The sequence below is a fragment of the Heptranchias perlo genome, chromosome 20 (assembly GCF_035084215.1).
Source record: "Heptranchias perlo isolate sHepPer1 chromosome 20, sHepPer1.hap1, whole genome shotgun sequence".
Classification (NCBI taxonomy): domain Eukaryota; kingdom Metazoa; phylum Chordata; class Chondrichthyes; order Hexanchiformes; family Hexanchidae; genus Heptranchias; species Heptranchias perlo.
The window spans coordinates 27,886,809-27,903,679 of record NC_090344.1 but is presented as its reverse complement, the minus strand read 5'-3'; the positions used below and the strand labels follow the sequence as shown (position 1 = coordinate 27,903,679).

The following is a 16,871-nucleotide window of genomic DNA, read 5'->3' as shown; positions in this document are numbered from 1 at the left end:
CCTGTCTGTATCACTTTGCATCCTCTTTGCGTCCTCCTCACAGCTTACTTTCCCACTTAGTTTTGTATCGTCAGCAAACTTGGATACATTACACTCGGTCCCCTCATCTAAGTCATTCATATAGATTGTAAATAGCTGAGGCCCAAGCACTGATATTCACGGCACCCCACTAGTTACAACCTGCCAATCCGAAAATGACCTCTTTATTCCGACTTTCTGTTTTCTGTACGTCAACAAATCCCCAAACCCTTTCATAAACCCATGCTGACTCTGTCCAATCCCGTTAATGCCTTCCAAGTTTTCTGTTATCACATCCTTTATAATGGACTCCAGCATTTTCCCCACTACTGATGTTCGGCTAACTGGTCGGTAGTTCCCTGTTTTTTTCTCTCCCTCCTTTTTTAAATAGTGGGGTTACATTTACCACCCTCCAATCTGGAGGAACTGTTCCAGAGTCTATCGAATTTTGGAAGATGACCACCAAAGCATCCATTATTTCCAAGGCCACTTCCTTTAGTACTCTGGGATGTAGATTATCAGGCCCTGGGGATTTGTCAGCTTTCAGCCCCATTAATTTCCCAAGCACTATTTTTTTTTACTAATACTGATTTCCTTCATTTTCTCCCTCTCACTAGACCTTTGGTACCCTAACATTTCCAGGAGGTTATTTGTGTCCTCCTTTCTGAAGACAGAACTAAAGTACCTGCTATCTACACCCTCAAAACCTCTAATAGAGTTGCCATACACAATTTCCCTTTCATAAAACCGTGTTGCATGTGCCTAACCATATTATGATTTTCTAAGTGCCCTCTTACCAAGTCCCTAGTAATAAATTCTCGCAATTTCCCTACTACTATTTTCAGGCCAAATGGCCTGTATTTCCCTGTTTTCTCTCTCCCTCCTTTCTTGACGAGCGGGGTTACATTTGGTATCTTCCAACCATGGGGACCTTTCTAGAATCATGGGAACTCTGGAAGATAAAACCAACTTTCTCTGCAGCCAACTCTTTTAAAACCCTAGGATGTCGGCCATCAGGGCCAATGAATTTGTCAGCTTTTAGTCCCATTAATTTATCCGGTACTTTTTCATTACTAATATTAATTGCTTTAGGTTCCGCACTCTCATTAGAACCTTGGTTCCCCAATAGTTCCGGTATGATTTTTGTTTCATCTACTATGACGACAGATACCAAATACTTGTTTACATCTCTGCCATTCCTTATTCTCCAATATAAATTCTCCTGTCTCTGCCTCCAAGGGACCCGTGTTTACTTTCGCTAATCTCTTCCTTTATACATACTTGTAGAAGCTCTAACAATCCATTTTTATAATTCTTGCTGGTTTACCCTCATTCTATTTTCTCCCATTTTAGCAATTTCTTGGTCATCCTTTGCTGATTTCCCAAACCCTCCTAATCCTCAGGCTTACTACTCATTTTGGCACCATTGTAAGCCTCTTTTAACCTAATGCTATTATTAATTTCTCCAGTTAACCAAGGTTGCACCACTTTTCCGGTGGAGTTTTTAATCCTCAAACGAATGTAATTTTGTTGAGGAATAATGAATTATTTCTTTAAATGTTCGCCATTGCTTATCTACCATCATATTTTTAATCGAATGTCCCAAACTCCTAAGCCAACTCACCTCTCATAACAACGTTATTGGTTTTGTTTAAATTTTAAGACCCTAGTATCGGACTTAACGACATCACTCTCAAACTCAATCTGAAATTCTATCATATTATGATCATTCTTCGCCAGAGGATCATTTACTATAAGATTACGAATTAATCCTGTCTCATTACACAATACCAGTTCTAAAATAGCCTGTTCCCTTGTTGGTTCCTCAACATATTGATCTAGAAAACTGGCTCGAATGCATTCCATCAACATAAGTCAGCTTATCTTGAGTTGCTAACATGATGTCAACACGATGGGATGACGTTTGACTAGAAGACACGGCCAGATCTGCCAGGTGAATTAGATGTTTGCTGCAAACACGGAGAATTAATGAAACCAAGACTTCCCTGCAGAGCAAGGAGTTGGAAAGAAAGATGCTGGGTATTGAGAGGCGAAGGATTTTGTCTGTTGCAGGATGAATGGACAAAAGGATCTCAACTCCCTGCTTCTTTTCCACATTGATAAATCGAGACAAAAATATCATCTCCGTGCTTCTTTCAGATAATGAATGTCTGAATGCTGAAGGGATCACTGATCCAAGCCAATTATCTCCACTCGCACTCTGCTTCCAATCTTGCACACGTTGCTCAGCTTTGAAATTGTTCATTTTTTCACACTGGGATTCAACTTGAAGAAAGCGATGCTGTGATCAGCTGGTGTTGTTCAGGAAATGGAGTAAAAGAAGATACATCAAAGGCTAATGATAACAGTGACTGTTCGAACACTGTGAGATACAGTTAAAGGTCGCCAACATTTAAAGTGTCAGGCAGCAGATCTTTTCCAAATCATGACAGAAATGGCAAGAAAACTTCATGCACACTTTGATCAGCGGCACGACTTTCGAACAGGAGGCATTTTACAGAAGGCAAGAAAGTGCATTGTGTATCGCTCTTATGGGTTGTAAAATTGAAGAATGATGGGCTGCTGGCTGTTCAGGCAGGAGCGGTGAAATTGCTCATGTTGATCAGGAGCGAGCTTTGTGCTCAGTCGGGGGAATTTGGTTGGTGCTATTTTGAACAACACCAGGAAAGTCAAGTTCCCTGATCGGGAATCAAACATGGTGCCGCGGCGGCGAGAGCGCCGAATCCTCAGCACTGGACCACCAGCGAATCCGCTGCAATTTTCATTCAAGCAAGCAGACCAACGCTGCCTTTCCGACTTGTACCTTTGAAGCTCACGTCACTTTCTTCCCAGACAAGTTGCTCGCACAAAATGGAATTTGCTGTTAGAACATGAAAGAGTTGTTCAGACAACAACAGCACCAAGTGCGGGTAGGCAGGTACATGAAATGGACAGTGAGGGGAAATATTACCACAAGCTGCTGGTGGAACTGTTTCCATTTCCAAAACGCACGCACCGAATCAGTGCAGCTCCTTGGAAAGGTGCAAGGCAACGCAGGGCTGTCATGTCTCACTTGAAGCAATTGACACACCCAAGATTCTGCCATCACGAGCCATCTCCTTCTGTTTCTGTCATTACTTTATCTCCACCTTCCTCTGCTCCTCCAGATGCCGGTGAATTAGATGTTCAAAGCAAATACTGCGACTTAACGAGAAAAAAACCTTAACTGGAAAGCAGGAAAGGGGGAGAATGATGCTGGGTGTTGAGAGACGATGGATTTTGCAGACACCAGGATAAATAGACACAACGGCCTCATCTCCCTGCATCTTCGGATACTGAATATCTTAATGCAAAGAGATGTTCTCACTGCCCCAGGCCCATTATCTCCAGTCGCATCTCCCACCAATCTTGCCTATGTTGCTTCGCTGTGAAATTGTGCAATTTTTCACACTGGGATTCCATTTGATGAAAACATTGCTGTGATCAGCTAGTGTTGTTAAGGAGATGGAGCACAAGGAGATACATAAAAACCTAATGATATCACTGCCTCTTCGGACACTGTGAGCTACTTTTAAAGCTGTGCAATATTTAAAGTGTCAGGCAGCAGGTCTTTTCCAAATCTTGACACAAATGGCAAGAAAACTTCACGCAGACTTTGATCAGCGTCATGACTTTAAAAAAGCCGGCATTTTGTACAGGCATTCCACAATCTGGACCTTGACCCTTCCCCTGGGATTCTCACTCTGAACCGGTGGGATTTGTTTTGAGAAAGGATGTCCCAACTCTCCACCTTAAAAGGGACACGGACAGGACCAGATGGGCTGAATGGCACTGGTTTAAGACATCACTGCAGTGCCTAGAAACCCTGCTCAGTAAGGTCTGTGAGTGTTGGATGGGACAGTGTAGAGGGTGTGGAGAGAGCTTTACTCTGTATCTAACCCGCGCTGTCCCTGCCTTGGGAGAGTTTGATGCGACAGTGTAGAGGGAGCATTACTCTGTGTCTAACCTGTGCTGTCGTTATCCTGGGTGTGTTTGATAGGGCAGTGCTGAGGGAGCTTTACTCTGTATCTTACCCGTGCTGTACCTGCCCCAGGAGTGTTTGATGGGACAAAGTAGAGGGAGCTTTATTTTGTATCTAACCCGTGCTGTACTTGCCCTATGAGGGTTTTGTGGTACATTATATGTAACCCCTGCTGTACTTGCCCTCGGAGTGTTTAATGGCAAAGTAGGCAAAGTAGAGAGGATCTCAACTTTGTATCTAACTAGTGCTGTACCTGTCCTGGGAGGGTTTGATGGTACGGTGTAGAGGGAGCTTTACTCTGTATGTAACCCGTGCTGTACCTGTCCTGGGAGTGTTTGATGGTACAGTGTAGAGGATCTTTAGTCTGTATCTAACCCATGCTGTACCTGAGTGGAGAGTGTTGACACTGGGTGCTCACCTCGATGAGAACAACATTTAACCAGAAGATGATAAGATAAACCCATCTGCTCCTCGCCTGTACACAGACATTAGGAGACATTGAGTGTCCCTAACACATTTAGACAATGCCCATAATCAAATTTTGAACACTACCCTGAGATCTCCCCTTACCGTTCTTTGATCTATGAAAAGAGTCCCAGTTTCTCCAGTCTCTCCTCATAACTAAAGTCTCTCGTCACTGATATTTCACATTTCAGTGAATCTCTTCTGCGCTCTCTCCATGGCCTTGACATTTTCCCTCGTGTAAGATCCCCAAAACTTGACACAATATTCTAACCGCAGCCTAACCAATAACTTGTACAGGTTTACATGGCCTCTGTCCTTTTGTGCTCTATACCCCTATTTGTAAAACCGAGGATCACATGAATTTTTTCAACCACTTGATCAACTTGACCTCCCACTTTTAAAGGTTTGTGCATCTGAACACTTTGCAGGCTTTAGAAATATTAACATAACATGGCTAAAATACATTGACATTAAATGTCTGATATAATGTGTATTATGGGAAAGAGAAGTTTAATCTGAGTTAGAAACTCAAACAGGCGCTTGACTGCAGGCAGGTCGCCATGGCAACACTAATCAGACATTCCATTCCACACAATCGGCTAGTTGGAATCTCTAATCTGATAAGGGGAAGGAACAGGACTTTTTCTGTTATTAACCATAATGTAAACCTAAACCAGAGTGAGCAACATAGTAGATCAGATTGTAATGTGTGATGCTTATTTAATGAATATAAAATTTTATCTCCTGATGTCAAGCAGCATACAGGGTAAGGTAAGGCAGAAAAGGAAAGCTCATGTCAGACACCGAGAGCTCAATAATACAGAAAGCCGAGAGGAGTATAAAAAGTGCAGGGGTGAAATTAAAAAGGAAATTAGGAAACCAAAGAGAGGGAATCAAAAAATATTGGCAAATTAAATCAAGGAAAATCCAAAGATGTTTAATAAATACATTAAAAATAAGAGGATAATGAAGGGAAGAGTAGGGACTTTTAGAGACCAAGAAAGGAACCTATGTGTGGAGGCGGATGATGTAGGTATGGTTCTTAATGAATACTTTGCTTCCGTCTTCACAAAAGAGAGGGATGGTGCAGACGTTGTAGTTAAGGAGAAGGAGTGTGAAATATTGGATGCGATAAACTTAGTGAGAGAAGCAGCATTGTGGGGTTCAGCATCTTTGAAAGTAGATAAATCATCAGAGAGGGATGAAATGTATCGCAGAGTGTTAAAAGAAGCAAGGGAGGAAATAACGGAGGCTCTAACCATCATTTTCCAATTCTGAGTGGATACAGGCGTGGTGCTGGAGGATTGGATGACTGCTAATGTTGTACTATTGTTTAAAAAGAGACCGAGGGACAGATCGAGTAATTACAGGCCAGTCAGTCTAACTTCGGTGGTGGGCAAGTTTGGGAATCAATTCTGAGGGACATGATAAACCATCACTTAGAAAGGCACGGAGTAATCAAGGACAGTCCGCGTGGATTTGTTGTGGGAAGGTCGTGTCTGACTAACTTGATTGAATTTTTTGAGGAGGTAACAAGGAGAGTCGATGAGGGTAATGCATTTGATGTAGTCTACATGGATTTTAGCAAGAGTTTTGACAAGATTGCACATGGCAGACTGGTCAAAAAGGTACAATCCCATGGGATCCAAGGGAGAGTTGCAAGTTGGATCCAAAATTGGCTCAGTGGCAGGAAAAAAAAGGGTAATGATCGACGGGTGTTTTTTTGACTGGAAGGCTGTTTCCAGTGGGGTTCCGCAGAGCTCAGTACTCAGTCCCTTGCTTTTTGTGATGTATATTAATGATTTGGACTTAAATGTCGGGGGCTTGATCAAGAAGTTTGCAGATGATACAAAATTGGCCGCATGGTTGATAGTGAGGAGGAAGCTGTAGAGTGCAGGAAGATTTCAATGGACTGGTCAGGTGGGCATAAAAGTGGTAAATGGAATTCAATCCGGAGAAGTGTGAGGTAATGAATTTGGGGCCAGCAAATAAGGCAAGGGAATACACAATAAATGGGAGGATACTGAACGGTGTAGAAGAAGTGAGGGACCTTGGAATGCATGTCCACAGATCCCTGAAGGTAGCAGGATAGGTAGATAAGGTGGTTAACAAGGCATATGGAATTCTTTCCTTTACTAGGCACGACATAGACCAGGGAGGTTTTGCTGGAACTGTATATAACACTGGTTAGGCCACAACTTGAGAACTGTGTACAGTTCTGGTCACCACAATACAGGAAGGGTGTAATTTCACTTGATTGGGTACAGGGGAGATTTACGAGGATGTTGCCAGGACTGGATAATTTTATCCACGAGGAAAGATTGGATAGGCTGGGATTGTTCTCTTTGAAACAGAGGAGGCTGAGGAGTAATTTCATTGAGGTGTACAAAATTATGTGTGGCCGTGATAGGCTGGGTAGCAAGGACCGATTTCCCTTAGCAGAGAAGTCAATAAACAAAGGGCAGGGCATAGATTTAAAGTGATTGGTAGTAGGATTATTGAGGAGCTGAGGAAAACATTTTTCACCCAGAGGCTGGTAGGTGTCTGGAACTCACTGCCTGAAAGGGTGGTCGAGGCAGAAACCCTCAACTCATTTAAAAGGTACCCGGATATGCACCTGAAGTGCTGTGACCGACAAGGTTATGGACCAAGTGCTGGAAAGTGGGATTAGGCTGGATGGGACGAATGGCCTCCTTCTGTGCCGTAAATTTTCTATGATTCTATGATTCTAATTAACAGTAAGCAGGGTAGTTCAGGGATCAGGAGAACACTACTGAAGAAAAGTAACTGCTGGGAACCAAGCAATGTGTCCTTGTAAACCACAGATTAGGGAAGTTGCAGCTCCTGTGACAGAGATGGATCACAACAGGGTATAAAAATGAGGGGATACTGATGTAAGGGGCAGTTGGGACTGGAGACACCCGAGATCAAGCTCAGGGCGTACGTTGTTCCATCCAGAGGACTGATCTCGTCTACACGGGGGATTTGCATGTTTACTCTGGAACGGTAGAGGCAAGAGAATTTGCTCATATATTTCTTAATGAGGTATTAAAGTTGCTGACTCACAGACTTGTTAATAAATAAGACAATGCATTAGTTAGAAACTTACACACCTAAGTCTCTTTGCTGCTCGACTTTAAAACTTTGACCATTTAGTTTACATTTCATCTCATTTTTCTTCCTCTCAAAATGTATCCCGTCACATTTCTCTGCATTAAATTTCACCTGCCCCATTTACTAACCCGTGGACGTCACAATTGCCCAAGGTGCCAATTTTGGCGTCATCTAGAAATCTTCACCTTGTGTCCCACATACCCAAGCTCAGATCATTCTCTATATTGAGAAGAGCCATGGTAACACTGACCCTGGGGCACACCACTGTTAATATCCCTCCAGTCTGAAGAACATCCATTAACCACGACTCTCTGTTTTCTGCCCTTTACACAACTTCCTATCCACACTGCCTCATTCCCGATAATACGGGCAGTATTAATTTTATCAACAAGCCTCCTGTCCGACATCTTACCAAACACCCTTTCACAATCAATGTACACAATATCCACGACATTCCCTTTATCAGTAGACTTGAGTTCTCTCAAATGATCCATGTTGGCTGTTCTTAATTAATGTGTTTTTCTAATAAATGTTGAAATGCTTGCTCCACCTCATCTGCTTTGATCTGTTTCAAAACGCAACAGAAAGATCAAGTCGTCTTCTGGAGTTTAAGATAAATTAGATTTTAAAAATTATGTTTCAGACAATGACGGGCATCTGGGCTCAGACCCGCCCATTCTGTGCCGCAACTCTCGCCCCTCACACACTCCGATTGATTGGAGGACCAACTCACCCGCTCACCCCTCCAGTCAATTTCCGCTCCTCCCATTGATACGGAACTCTCCTTCATCACCATGGCGGGATTAGTGTTGACACTGACATCCTGAGGTGCAGTTCGAAAATAAACCTTAATTGAACCCGTCAGTTGCAACATTTAATAAAACGAAATTAATAAAAGTTACCGTAAAAAATATTTTCTGGAGTTTACCAAAGTGGTGGAGCGTCTGCGCTGTGTGTTTGTGCCAGTTTAAATGGCACGAAGAGCTGGGGTTTCAGTTAATTTTATTTTCCTTGGTCCAAACGCGCTTTCGCTTCTTCCAATGTATTTGCTTCTCAGCAAGATGTTAATACCAGCAATGGCGGCTGCAACACCCAGCATGCAGCACGGTACAGATTGTGCCCTATCTGAATCAGTGGAGCACAGCGCGCAGGCGCAGTCTGACTCATTATCGGGCAGCGTGTCCTGAGCATGCGCGGTCAGTCGAGGCTGCGGGAGGAGCGCGTTCGGTGCAGGTGAGAGGATCGGAGCAAGAGGATCAATAAACCCCGGGGCCCGGGTCCGGGCTCAGGCCCAGGCTCAGGCTTCACAAACCCCGAGTGCGGCCCCAGACCCGAATATAAAACAGTGAACATTATCCCCCCTCACTACCCGCCGGTTTCCGGTTTCTCCCGTTTCGCTCCGGACCAACTCTCAACAAAAGGCCGCGGGCCCGCGCATGCGCGGTGTAAACTGGGACTTCTCAGGGAGCGTCTGTAAATGAAGGAGAAATGGTAATCGGTCAGGGAGCGTCTGTAAATGAAGGAGAAATCGTGATCGGTCAGGGAGTGTCTATAAATGAAGGAGAAATGGTATTCGGTCAGGGAGCATCTGTAAATGAAGGAGAAATCGTGATCGATAAGGGAACATATGCAAATGAAGGAGAAATGGTGATCAGTCAGGGGGAGTCTGTAAATGAAGGAGAAATGGTGATCAGTCAGGGAGTGTCTGTAAATGAAGGAGAAATGGTGATCTCTTTTTCTTCAGTCATCCAGGGAGCTCTAGCTTTGGATGCTATTCCTTTCCTCCTCGTGGGAATCAGTCTACTCTCGACCAAACCCACTCCTCCTCGAAGGCCTCCCATTGTTCAATTACTGTTCTGCCTGCCAATTTTTGATACCAATTCACCTGGACAAGATCCTATTTTAACTCATGAAATTAGCCCTCCTCCAGTTAAGAATTTTCACATTTGACTGTCCCTTGTCCTTTTCCATAACTGTTCTAAACCTAATGAGATTATGATCACTGCTGCCCCAGTGAAATATGCTCCACCTGCCCCACTTCATTCTCCACACCGAGCCCACTGCTGTCATCACATTCACTCTCTCACATTCACTCTCTCACACTCACTCTCTCACATTCACTCTCTCACACTCACTCTCTCACACTCACTCTCTCACACTCACTCTCTCACATTCACCCTTTCACTCATGGTTTAGGGCCACTCAAAGATGATGCGATGTGTTTGGATTTCAGCACAGGGAGGAGGAAGAGTGTGTGGGACAGGGATTTACATCTTTGAGGAATAAGAGAGGAAAGAATGTTCCATAGAACGACGAGTTATCTGATCTGAATTTCTATCCTGTATTTACAGTGATAACTTTTATAAACTCCTTTTACAGGGTATTAGAAGGGGAGGATTTGCAGACAGGAAACTCAAACCAAAGATCACGTCAAGATCTGACAGAGTCATTTGATTCATTAGGACTTGAAGATCATCGGCCTTTGAATGTGGAAGGAGAAATGTTTGTCTGTTCTGTCTCTGGGAGAAGATTTCAAACATCAGTGTGAGTGGAAAATCACCGAGACACACACACCCGAGTGAGAGTGTTACAGTGCACTGACTGTGGAAAGAGCTTTAACCAGTTACATAGCCTGAAAAAACATCACACCATTCACAGCGGGGAGAAACCGTACACGTGTTCTGTGTGTGGACGAGGCTTCAACTGATCGTCCAACCTGGAGAGACACAAGGACACCCGGACCACGGAGAAACCGTGGAAATGTGGGGACTGTGGGAAGGGATTCAATTACCCGTCACTGCTGGAAACTCATCGACGCAGTCACACTGGGGAGAGGCCGTTCACCTGCTCCGTGTGTGGGAAGGGATTCACTCAGTCATACAGACTCCTGATGCACCAGCGATTTCACTCTGATAAGCGACCTTTTAAGTGTTCGAATTGTGAAAAGAGGTTTAAAAGCAAAAGTAACCTGCTGACACACCAACGCATTCACACCGGGGAGAGGCCGTTCACCTGCACCGTGTGTGGGAAGGGATTCACTCGGTCATCTCAGCTTCTGTCACACCAGCGAGTTCACACTGAGGAGAGGCCGTTCTCCTGCTCCGTGTGTGGGAAGGGATTCACTGGTTCATCCACCCTGCTGACACACCAGCGAGTTCACACTAGGGAGAGCCCGTTCACCTGCTCCGTGTGTAAGAAGAGATTCACTCAGTCATCCCACCTTCTGTCACACCAGCGAGTTCACTCTGATGAGAGACCTTTTAAATGTTCTGACTGTGAGAAGAGGTTTAAAAGCAAAAGGAATCTGCTGACACACCAACGCGCTCACACTGGGGAGAGGCCGTTCACCTGCTCCGTGTGTGGGAAGGGATTCACTCGGTCATCCATCCTGCTGACACACCAGCGAGTTCACACTGGGGAGAGGCCATTCAACTGCTCGGTGTGTAAGAAGAGATTCACTCAGTCATCCCACCTTCTGCAACACCAGCAAGTTCACTCTGATGAGAGACCTTTTAAATGTTCTGACTGTGGGAAGAGATTTAAAATCAGAATTGAACTATTGAGACACCAACGCACTCACACTGGGGAGAGGCCGTTCACCTGTTCCTTGTGTGAGAAGAGATTTACTCGGTCATCCAACCTTCTGTCACACCAGTGAGTTCACACTGATGAGAGACCTTTTAAATGTTCTGACTGTGAGAAGAGATTCAACAGCAAAATTGATCTGCTGTCACACCAACGCAGTCACACTGGGGAGTGGCCGTTCACCTGCACTGCATGTGGGAAGGGATTCACTCGGTCATCCACTCTGCTGACACACCAGCGAGCTCACACTGGGGAGAGGCCATTCACCTGCTCTGTGTGTAAGAAGAGATTCACTCAATCATCACACCTTCTGTCACACCAGCAAGTTCACACTGATGAGAGACCTTTTAAGTGTCCTGACTGTGGGAAGAGATTTAAAATCAGAAACGAAATGGTGAGACACCAACGCAGTCACACTGGGGAGAGACCGTTCACCTGCTCTGTGTGTGGGAAGAGATTCACTCGGTCATCCATCCTTCTGTCACACCAGCGAGTTCACTCCAATGAGAGACCTTTTAAATGTTCTGACTGTGAGAAGAGATTTAAAATCAAAATTGATCTGCTGACACACCAGCGCACTCACACTGGGGAGAGGCCGTTCACCTGTTCCTTCTGTGGGAAGAGATTTACTCGGTCATCCACCCTGCTGAGACACCAGCGAGTTCACACTGGTGAGAGACCTTTAAATGTTCTGACTTTGGGAAGAGATTTAAAATCAGAAACGAACTGCTGAGACATCGACGCACTCACACTGGGGAGAGACTGTTCACCTGCTCCGTGTGTGGGAAGGGATTCACTAATTCATCCCACCTTCTGAAACATTAACTTGTTCACACTATTGAGTGACCTGTTAATTCACTGACTGTGAGAAGAGCTTTAAAAGCAGAAATGAACTGCTGACACATCAACTCACGCCCATTGGGGAGAGGCTGTTCACCTGCTCCGTGTGTGGGAAGGGATTCACTCAGTCATCACACGTGCTGAGACACCAGCGAGTTCACATATGACTGCAGGGGTTGGATTCTGCTGTTAATCCCATCCAGGACTGACCCATGTTCATTCTGACAGTTGGGGTTTGTTTCTGCTGATGTTAATAACCCCTATAACTGGGCTGGAGTTTAATAATCTGGATATCTGTAAAATAAATCAGATTTGTTTTAAACACCTTGTTGTAGATTTTGGTCTTTCCCACCTGAGTGTTTAGCATCACCTGACTGGAGCTCAGAAAGGACAATCTGGGGGGAGGATCGTCCGGGGGGAACAGAACTTCAGCCTGGACACAGTCCTTCAGGGCCACACTGAGAGGGGCAAACGGCACTTTGGTCTTTCTCGTCTCCCTTCTCTGACAGCAAAGTCTCCGTGAGGCATCCAGTCTAAAAATGACAGTGGTAATTATTCTATGGAGATTTCACCTGTTTGAGTGACAGTCCTGAGTCTACCATTTAAGGCAGGCGTTAACTCATTTAAAATAAACCCGTTAAAAATAAATGAGTTAAAGTCTGCGTTAAAACAGCAGACGGAGGAGTTCACAGGAGCCTGTTAACTGCTGGTACAATTATACAACAGTCATTCGATCTCCTGATAAAGAAGGACCTGCAGTGTGTTTCCAGAATTCATGGTTTTATTGATGTGTGCGTGTTAGACACCAGGATCACTAAAAATACACGACCCGGACCATCCACAGGGTGGGGGCGATCCCGACAGTTACTCTGGGATCACTCCTACTGCGGAACTCCACCACTGACCCTGCTGAAGGTTGCAGGCTCAGGGAGTGGGGCCTCCAGGAGTGGACTGTAAGAAAGCTGGGTTTCAGTATCCTGACAAATATATGCCGAGGAACCAGAGGAATCCTTACTAAGGAACCGTCTGGGATTTTACCTCTCAGTGTGGGTCTAGCGGTGAATGATTCCCGACTCCCTGAACTGTCTTACATTTAACCCAGATCGGATCAGGATGAATTCAGTTTACAGGAGAATTGGGACAAATATCACCCACAATCGAGGGAGACAAAAGCAGCCATTGGAGAAGCTCAGAGATCTTTGGAAAAGAAGATGGTGCACAATTGTGGGAATAATAGCAAATGTCTTTCCAGCTACGTCAGGAGTCAGAAGACCATTAAAGATGGTTTAGGGCCACTCAAAGACAGTTCAGGACAGATTCCCGGGCTATAGCAGAGCTGTTAAATGACTATTTCTCATCAGCCTCCACTCCTGTGGATGATGCTCAGATTCCAGCTGTGGGATGTGCTGTCAACAATAACATCATAAATATTAAAATAGAATGGGATGTCACTTTGGATAAATTATGAACTCTCAAAATGCATTGTGCTCCAGGTCCAGATGATATCCACCCCTGGGTGTTTAAAGAGATGGGACGGGTGCTCTGTGAGCCCCTTGCCTGTATCTTCAACAGCTCAATAGAGTCAGGGATTGTCCCCTGAGATTGGAAGGTAGCTCACGTAGTTCCCATTTTCATTAAAGGGGACAAATCAGAGCCGGGGTATGACAGGCCCATCAGTGTGACCTCGATCAGAGGGAAGATGCTTGATGGGATCCTAAGAGATGCTGTTTATCATCACGGGGAAAGAGAAGGGACCGTTCGAGATACTCAACATGGCTTCTGGGAAAGAAGGTCGTGTCTCACAAACTTGCTTGAGTTTTTTGAAGAAGTGGATGAGGGTAATCCTGTTCACATTGTCCATCTCAGGGGTGTCAAACTCATTTCCTATGGTGAACCTGACCTGATATCCTGGCACTTGGCCTGGACCACATTCAGCACAAGTTATTAAACTGGAAATAGATGAAAATGAACTCTATTGTTACTTCCATACATTAAGATGTTGTTTACTGCTACTGCTGCTCCCAATACCTGGCGCCTCTTAGCTTGAACTATTGCACCAACATTTGGAGTAAATGACTGGGCTGAGGCCTGTTTTGGATAAAAACATGAGGACCACTTGTCATTACAGAACTGTGTGACCCAAACACTAACCGTGGAAGTGAATTCCACAGACTGCCTACTCCCTATCTAAAGAAGTTTCTCTTGACTACTGCTCTAAAACAGAGAGTGGGGTTAATTGTAGCGACTCACACTGTATAAGGTGGAAAGTGATGTTCCACAAGGATTGGTTCTGGGACCACTGTTCACAATTCACATAAACGATTTGGACTCGGGAATCGGAAGTACAATTTCAAAATTTACAGATGACACCAGATTGGCGGATGGGGTGGAGTTTAGATAATATTGATGAAGATTGCGACCAAATACATAATACATTAATAAACTTGCAAAATGGGTGTTTAATGCAGATGACAGTGGAGTGGAGCATTTTGGTGGCAAGAATTTGGAAATTGTGCCCTGTTTTCCCAAGTCCAAGTCATTAATGTATATCAAGAAAAGCAGTGGTCCCAGCACCGACCCCTGGGGAACAACACTGTACACCTCCCTCCATTCCGAAAATCAGTCATTCACCACTACTCTCTGCTTCATGTTATTCAGCCAATTCTGTATCCATGCTGCAACTGCCCCCTTTTATTCCATGGGCTTCAATCTTGATGACAAGCCCATTATGCGGCACTTTATCTAACGCCTTTTGGAAGTCCATACACACCACATCAACCGAATTGTCCTCATCGACCCTCTCTGTTACCTTATCAAAAAACTGTATCAAGTTAGTTAAACACGATTTGCCTTTAACAAATCCGTGCTGGCTTTCCCTAATCCTTGTCCAAGTGACTGCTAATTGTGCCCGGGTTATCGTTGCTAGAACTTTCCCCACTACCGAGGTTAAATTGACTGGTCTGTCGATGCTGGGTTTTATCTTTCACCCTTTCTTGAACAATGGTGTAACATTTGCAATTCCCCAGTCCTCTGGCATCACCCCCATATCTAAGGATGTTTGGAAGATTATGGCCAGTACCTCTGCAATTTCCACCGTTACTTCCCTCAGCAACCTGGAATGCATCCCATCCGGACCAGGTGACGTTTCTACTTTAAGTCCAGCCAGCCTTTCAAGTACCTCCTCTTTATGAATTTCTAGCCAATCCAGTATCTTAACTACATCTTCCTTTACTGACACTCTGGCAGCATTTTCTTCCTTGGCAAAGACAGATGCAAAGTATTTATTTAGTACCTCAGCCATGCCCACTGTCTCCCACTGCCACTTCCTCACTATAACTGGGGTTAGTGGTGCAATGGATAACGCATCTGACTATGGCTCAGCAGACGATATGTTCGATTCCTACCTGGCTTGGGAGTTTTTTTTAATGCAAACTGCATTATTTTATGGCTTTCAATACCTTGCAAGCTGTTCCACTTGGTGGTGCTGCCTGGCTCCATACCTGGTAAGTGCCTTCTCAGTGCAGCAAGCAGTGGTTCAGTGCCATAATCTGAAGGTCCTGAATTCAATCTTCAGAGAAAGCATCAAGGATTACGATGCTTTTTTTTCCATCTCTCACCTCATCTTTCCATCTTTGCTGCAGAGCAAAATCAAGAAATTTTGCTTACTGCAGCACATCAAAAGATTTGCTGCCCCTTGACCTCTCTGTACACAAACACACAGTGAAGTTTAGGAAGTTCATGGGCTATGGACTCAAGGACAACACTCTTGTTTCTGTATAATTGCACCAAGACAAACGGTGAGTGGAGAATATAATCAACGATCCCGCTACTTCTCACATGCCAAGTGAGCGCTCTACCAGTTGAGCTAATTCCTCGTTTGCTGTTTGTAAATCACCCTTCACAGTTCCCGCCTCGCACTCGCCTCCAAGCTGCTCCACGACCAGAAGAGAAATCTTGCCTTGGGTTGCCGCTCCCTGAATATATTAAATACTTTGCTCCAATCGGCGGTATCGAGCATCAGCAAGTGAGGAACAGCAGAACGGGAAGCCACAGTAATCATGAATGATGCTGAGAAGAGCCCGAGCCTGCGGAAGGAAGACGAGGTCACTGGAAAGCAACAGCCGCCCGAGATTGAGGGAGCAGCGTGAGCCCTGACTGACTGACTGATCGAAGACCTTTTTGCCTGAAATTGAGGGCGATTTGAAGTGTTGCTGCTCAAAGGCACTCCCTGCTGGTGAGCAGAGGGAAATGCTCGAGTGAAACAGCCATGCTCGGGCAGAAACAGAAAGCTTTCAGGTTTGAGAAAGGAACAGTGGTGTCCTGTGACTCAGTGACAACATGTTAATCTGTAAGCTGCCTGTCAAGTTCAGAGAGCGACCTTGAGGTAATTGCTGCTTATTCCAAAATCACACTCACTCCTTCGAGCCGGAATTGAACCAGCGACCTAAGGATGACTTTACTTTGGTTTAATTCACTACAGTCCTCCGCTCTCCCAGCTGAGCTATCGAAGGGAAGAGTTATAAATCACTGTCTTTGGTGATTGTTCACCGTGCGCCTGTTGACATGTTCAGACTCGTGGAGTCCGGTGCTGATCGAAGACTTCTTTTGCCTGAAAGTGAGAGCTGAGTGTTTTGAAGTCTTGCTGCTCAAAAGCACTCCCTGCTGGTGAGCAGAGGCAGAGCAGCCTTGTTTGGGCAGACACAGAAAGTTTTACGGTTTGTGAAAGGAAAAGAGGCGTCCTGTGCCTTCATGGCAACATGTTAATCTGTAAGTTGTGTGTAAAGTTAAGAGAGTGACCTTGAACTAATTGCTGCTTATTGTAAAAGAA

At 44.8% G+C, this 16,871-nt stretch overlaps 1 non-coding gene and 1 pseudogene across 1 annotated transcript; one reads left to right on the top strand and one right to left on the bottom strand.

Moving 5' to 3' along the window:
• The first annotated feature begins 10,000 nt into the window (after positions 1-10,000).
• Positions 10,001-12,326, top strand: LOC137336098 (zinc finger protein 271-like; annotated as a pseudogene).
• Positions 12,327-16,459: 4,133 nt separating this feature from the next.
• Positions 16,460-16,554, bottom strand: trnay-gua (transfer RNA tyrosine (anticodon GUA)). The gene is made up of 2 exons: positions 16,518-16,554; positions 16,460-16,495 (listed from the first exon to the last, which is right to left on the bottom strand). It is a non-coding gene; the product is annotated as a tRNA-Tyr (tRNA).
• Positions 16,555-16,871: the final 317 nt, after the last annotated feature.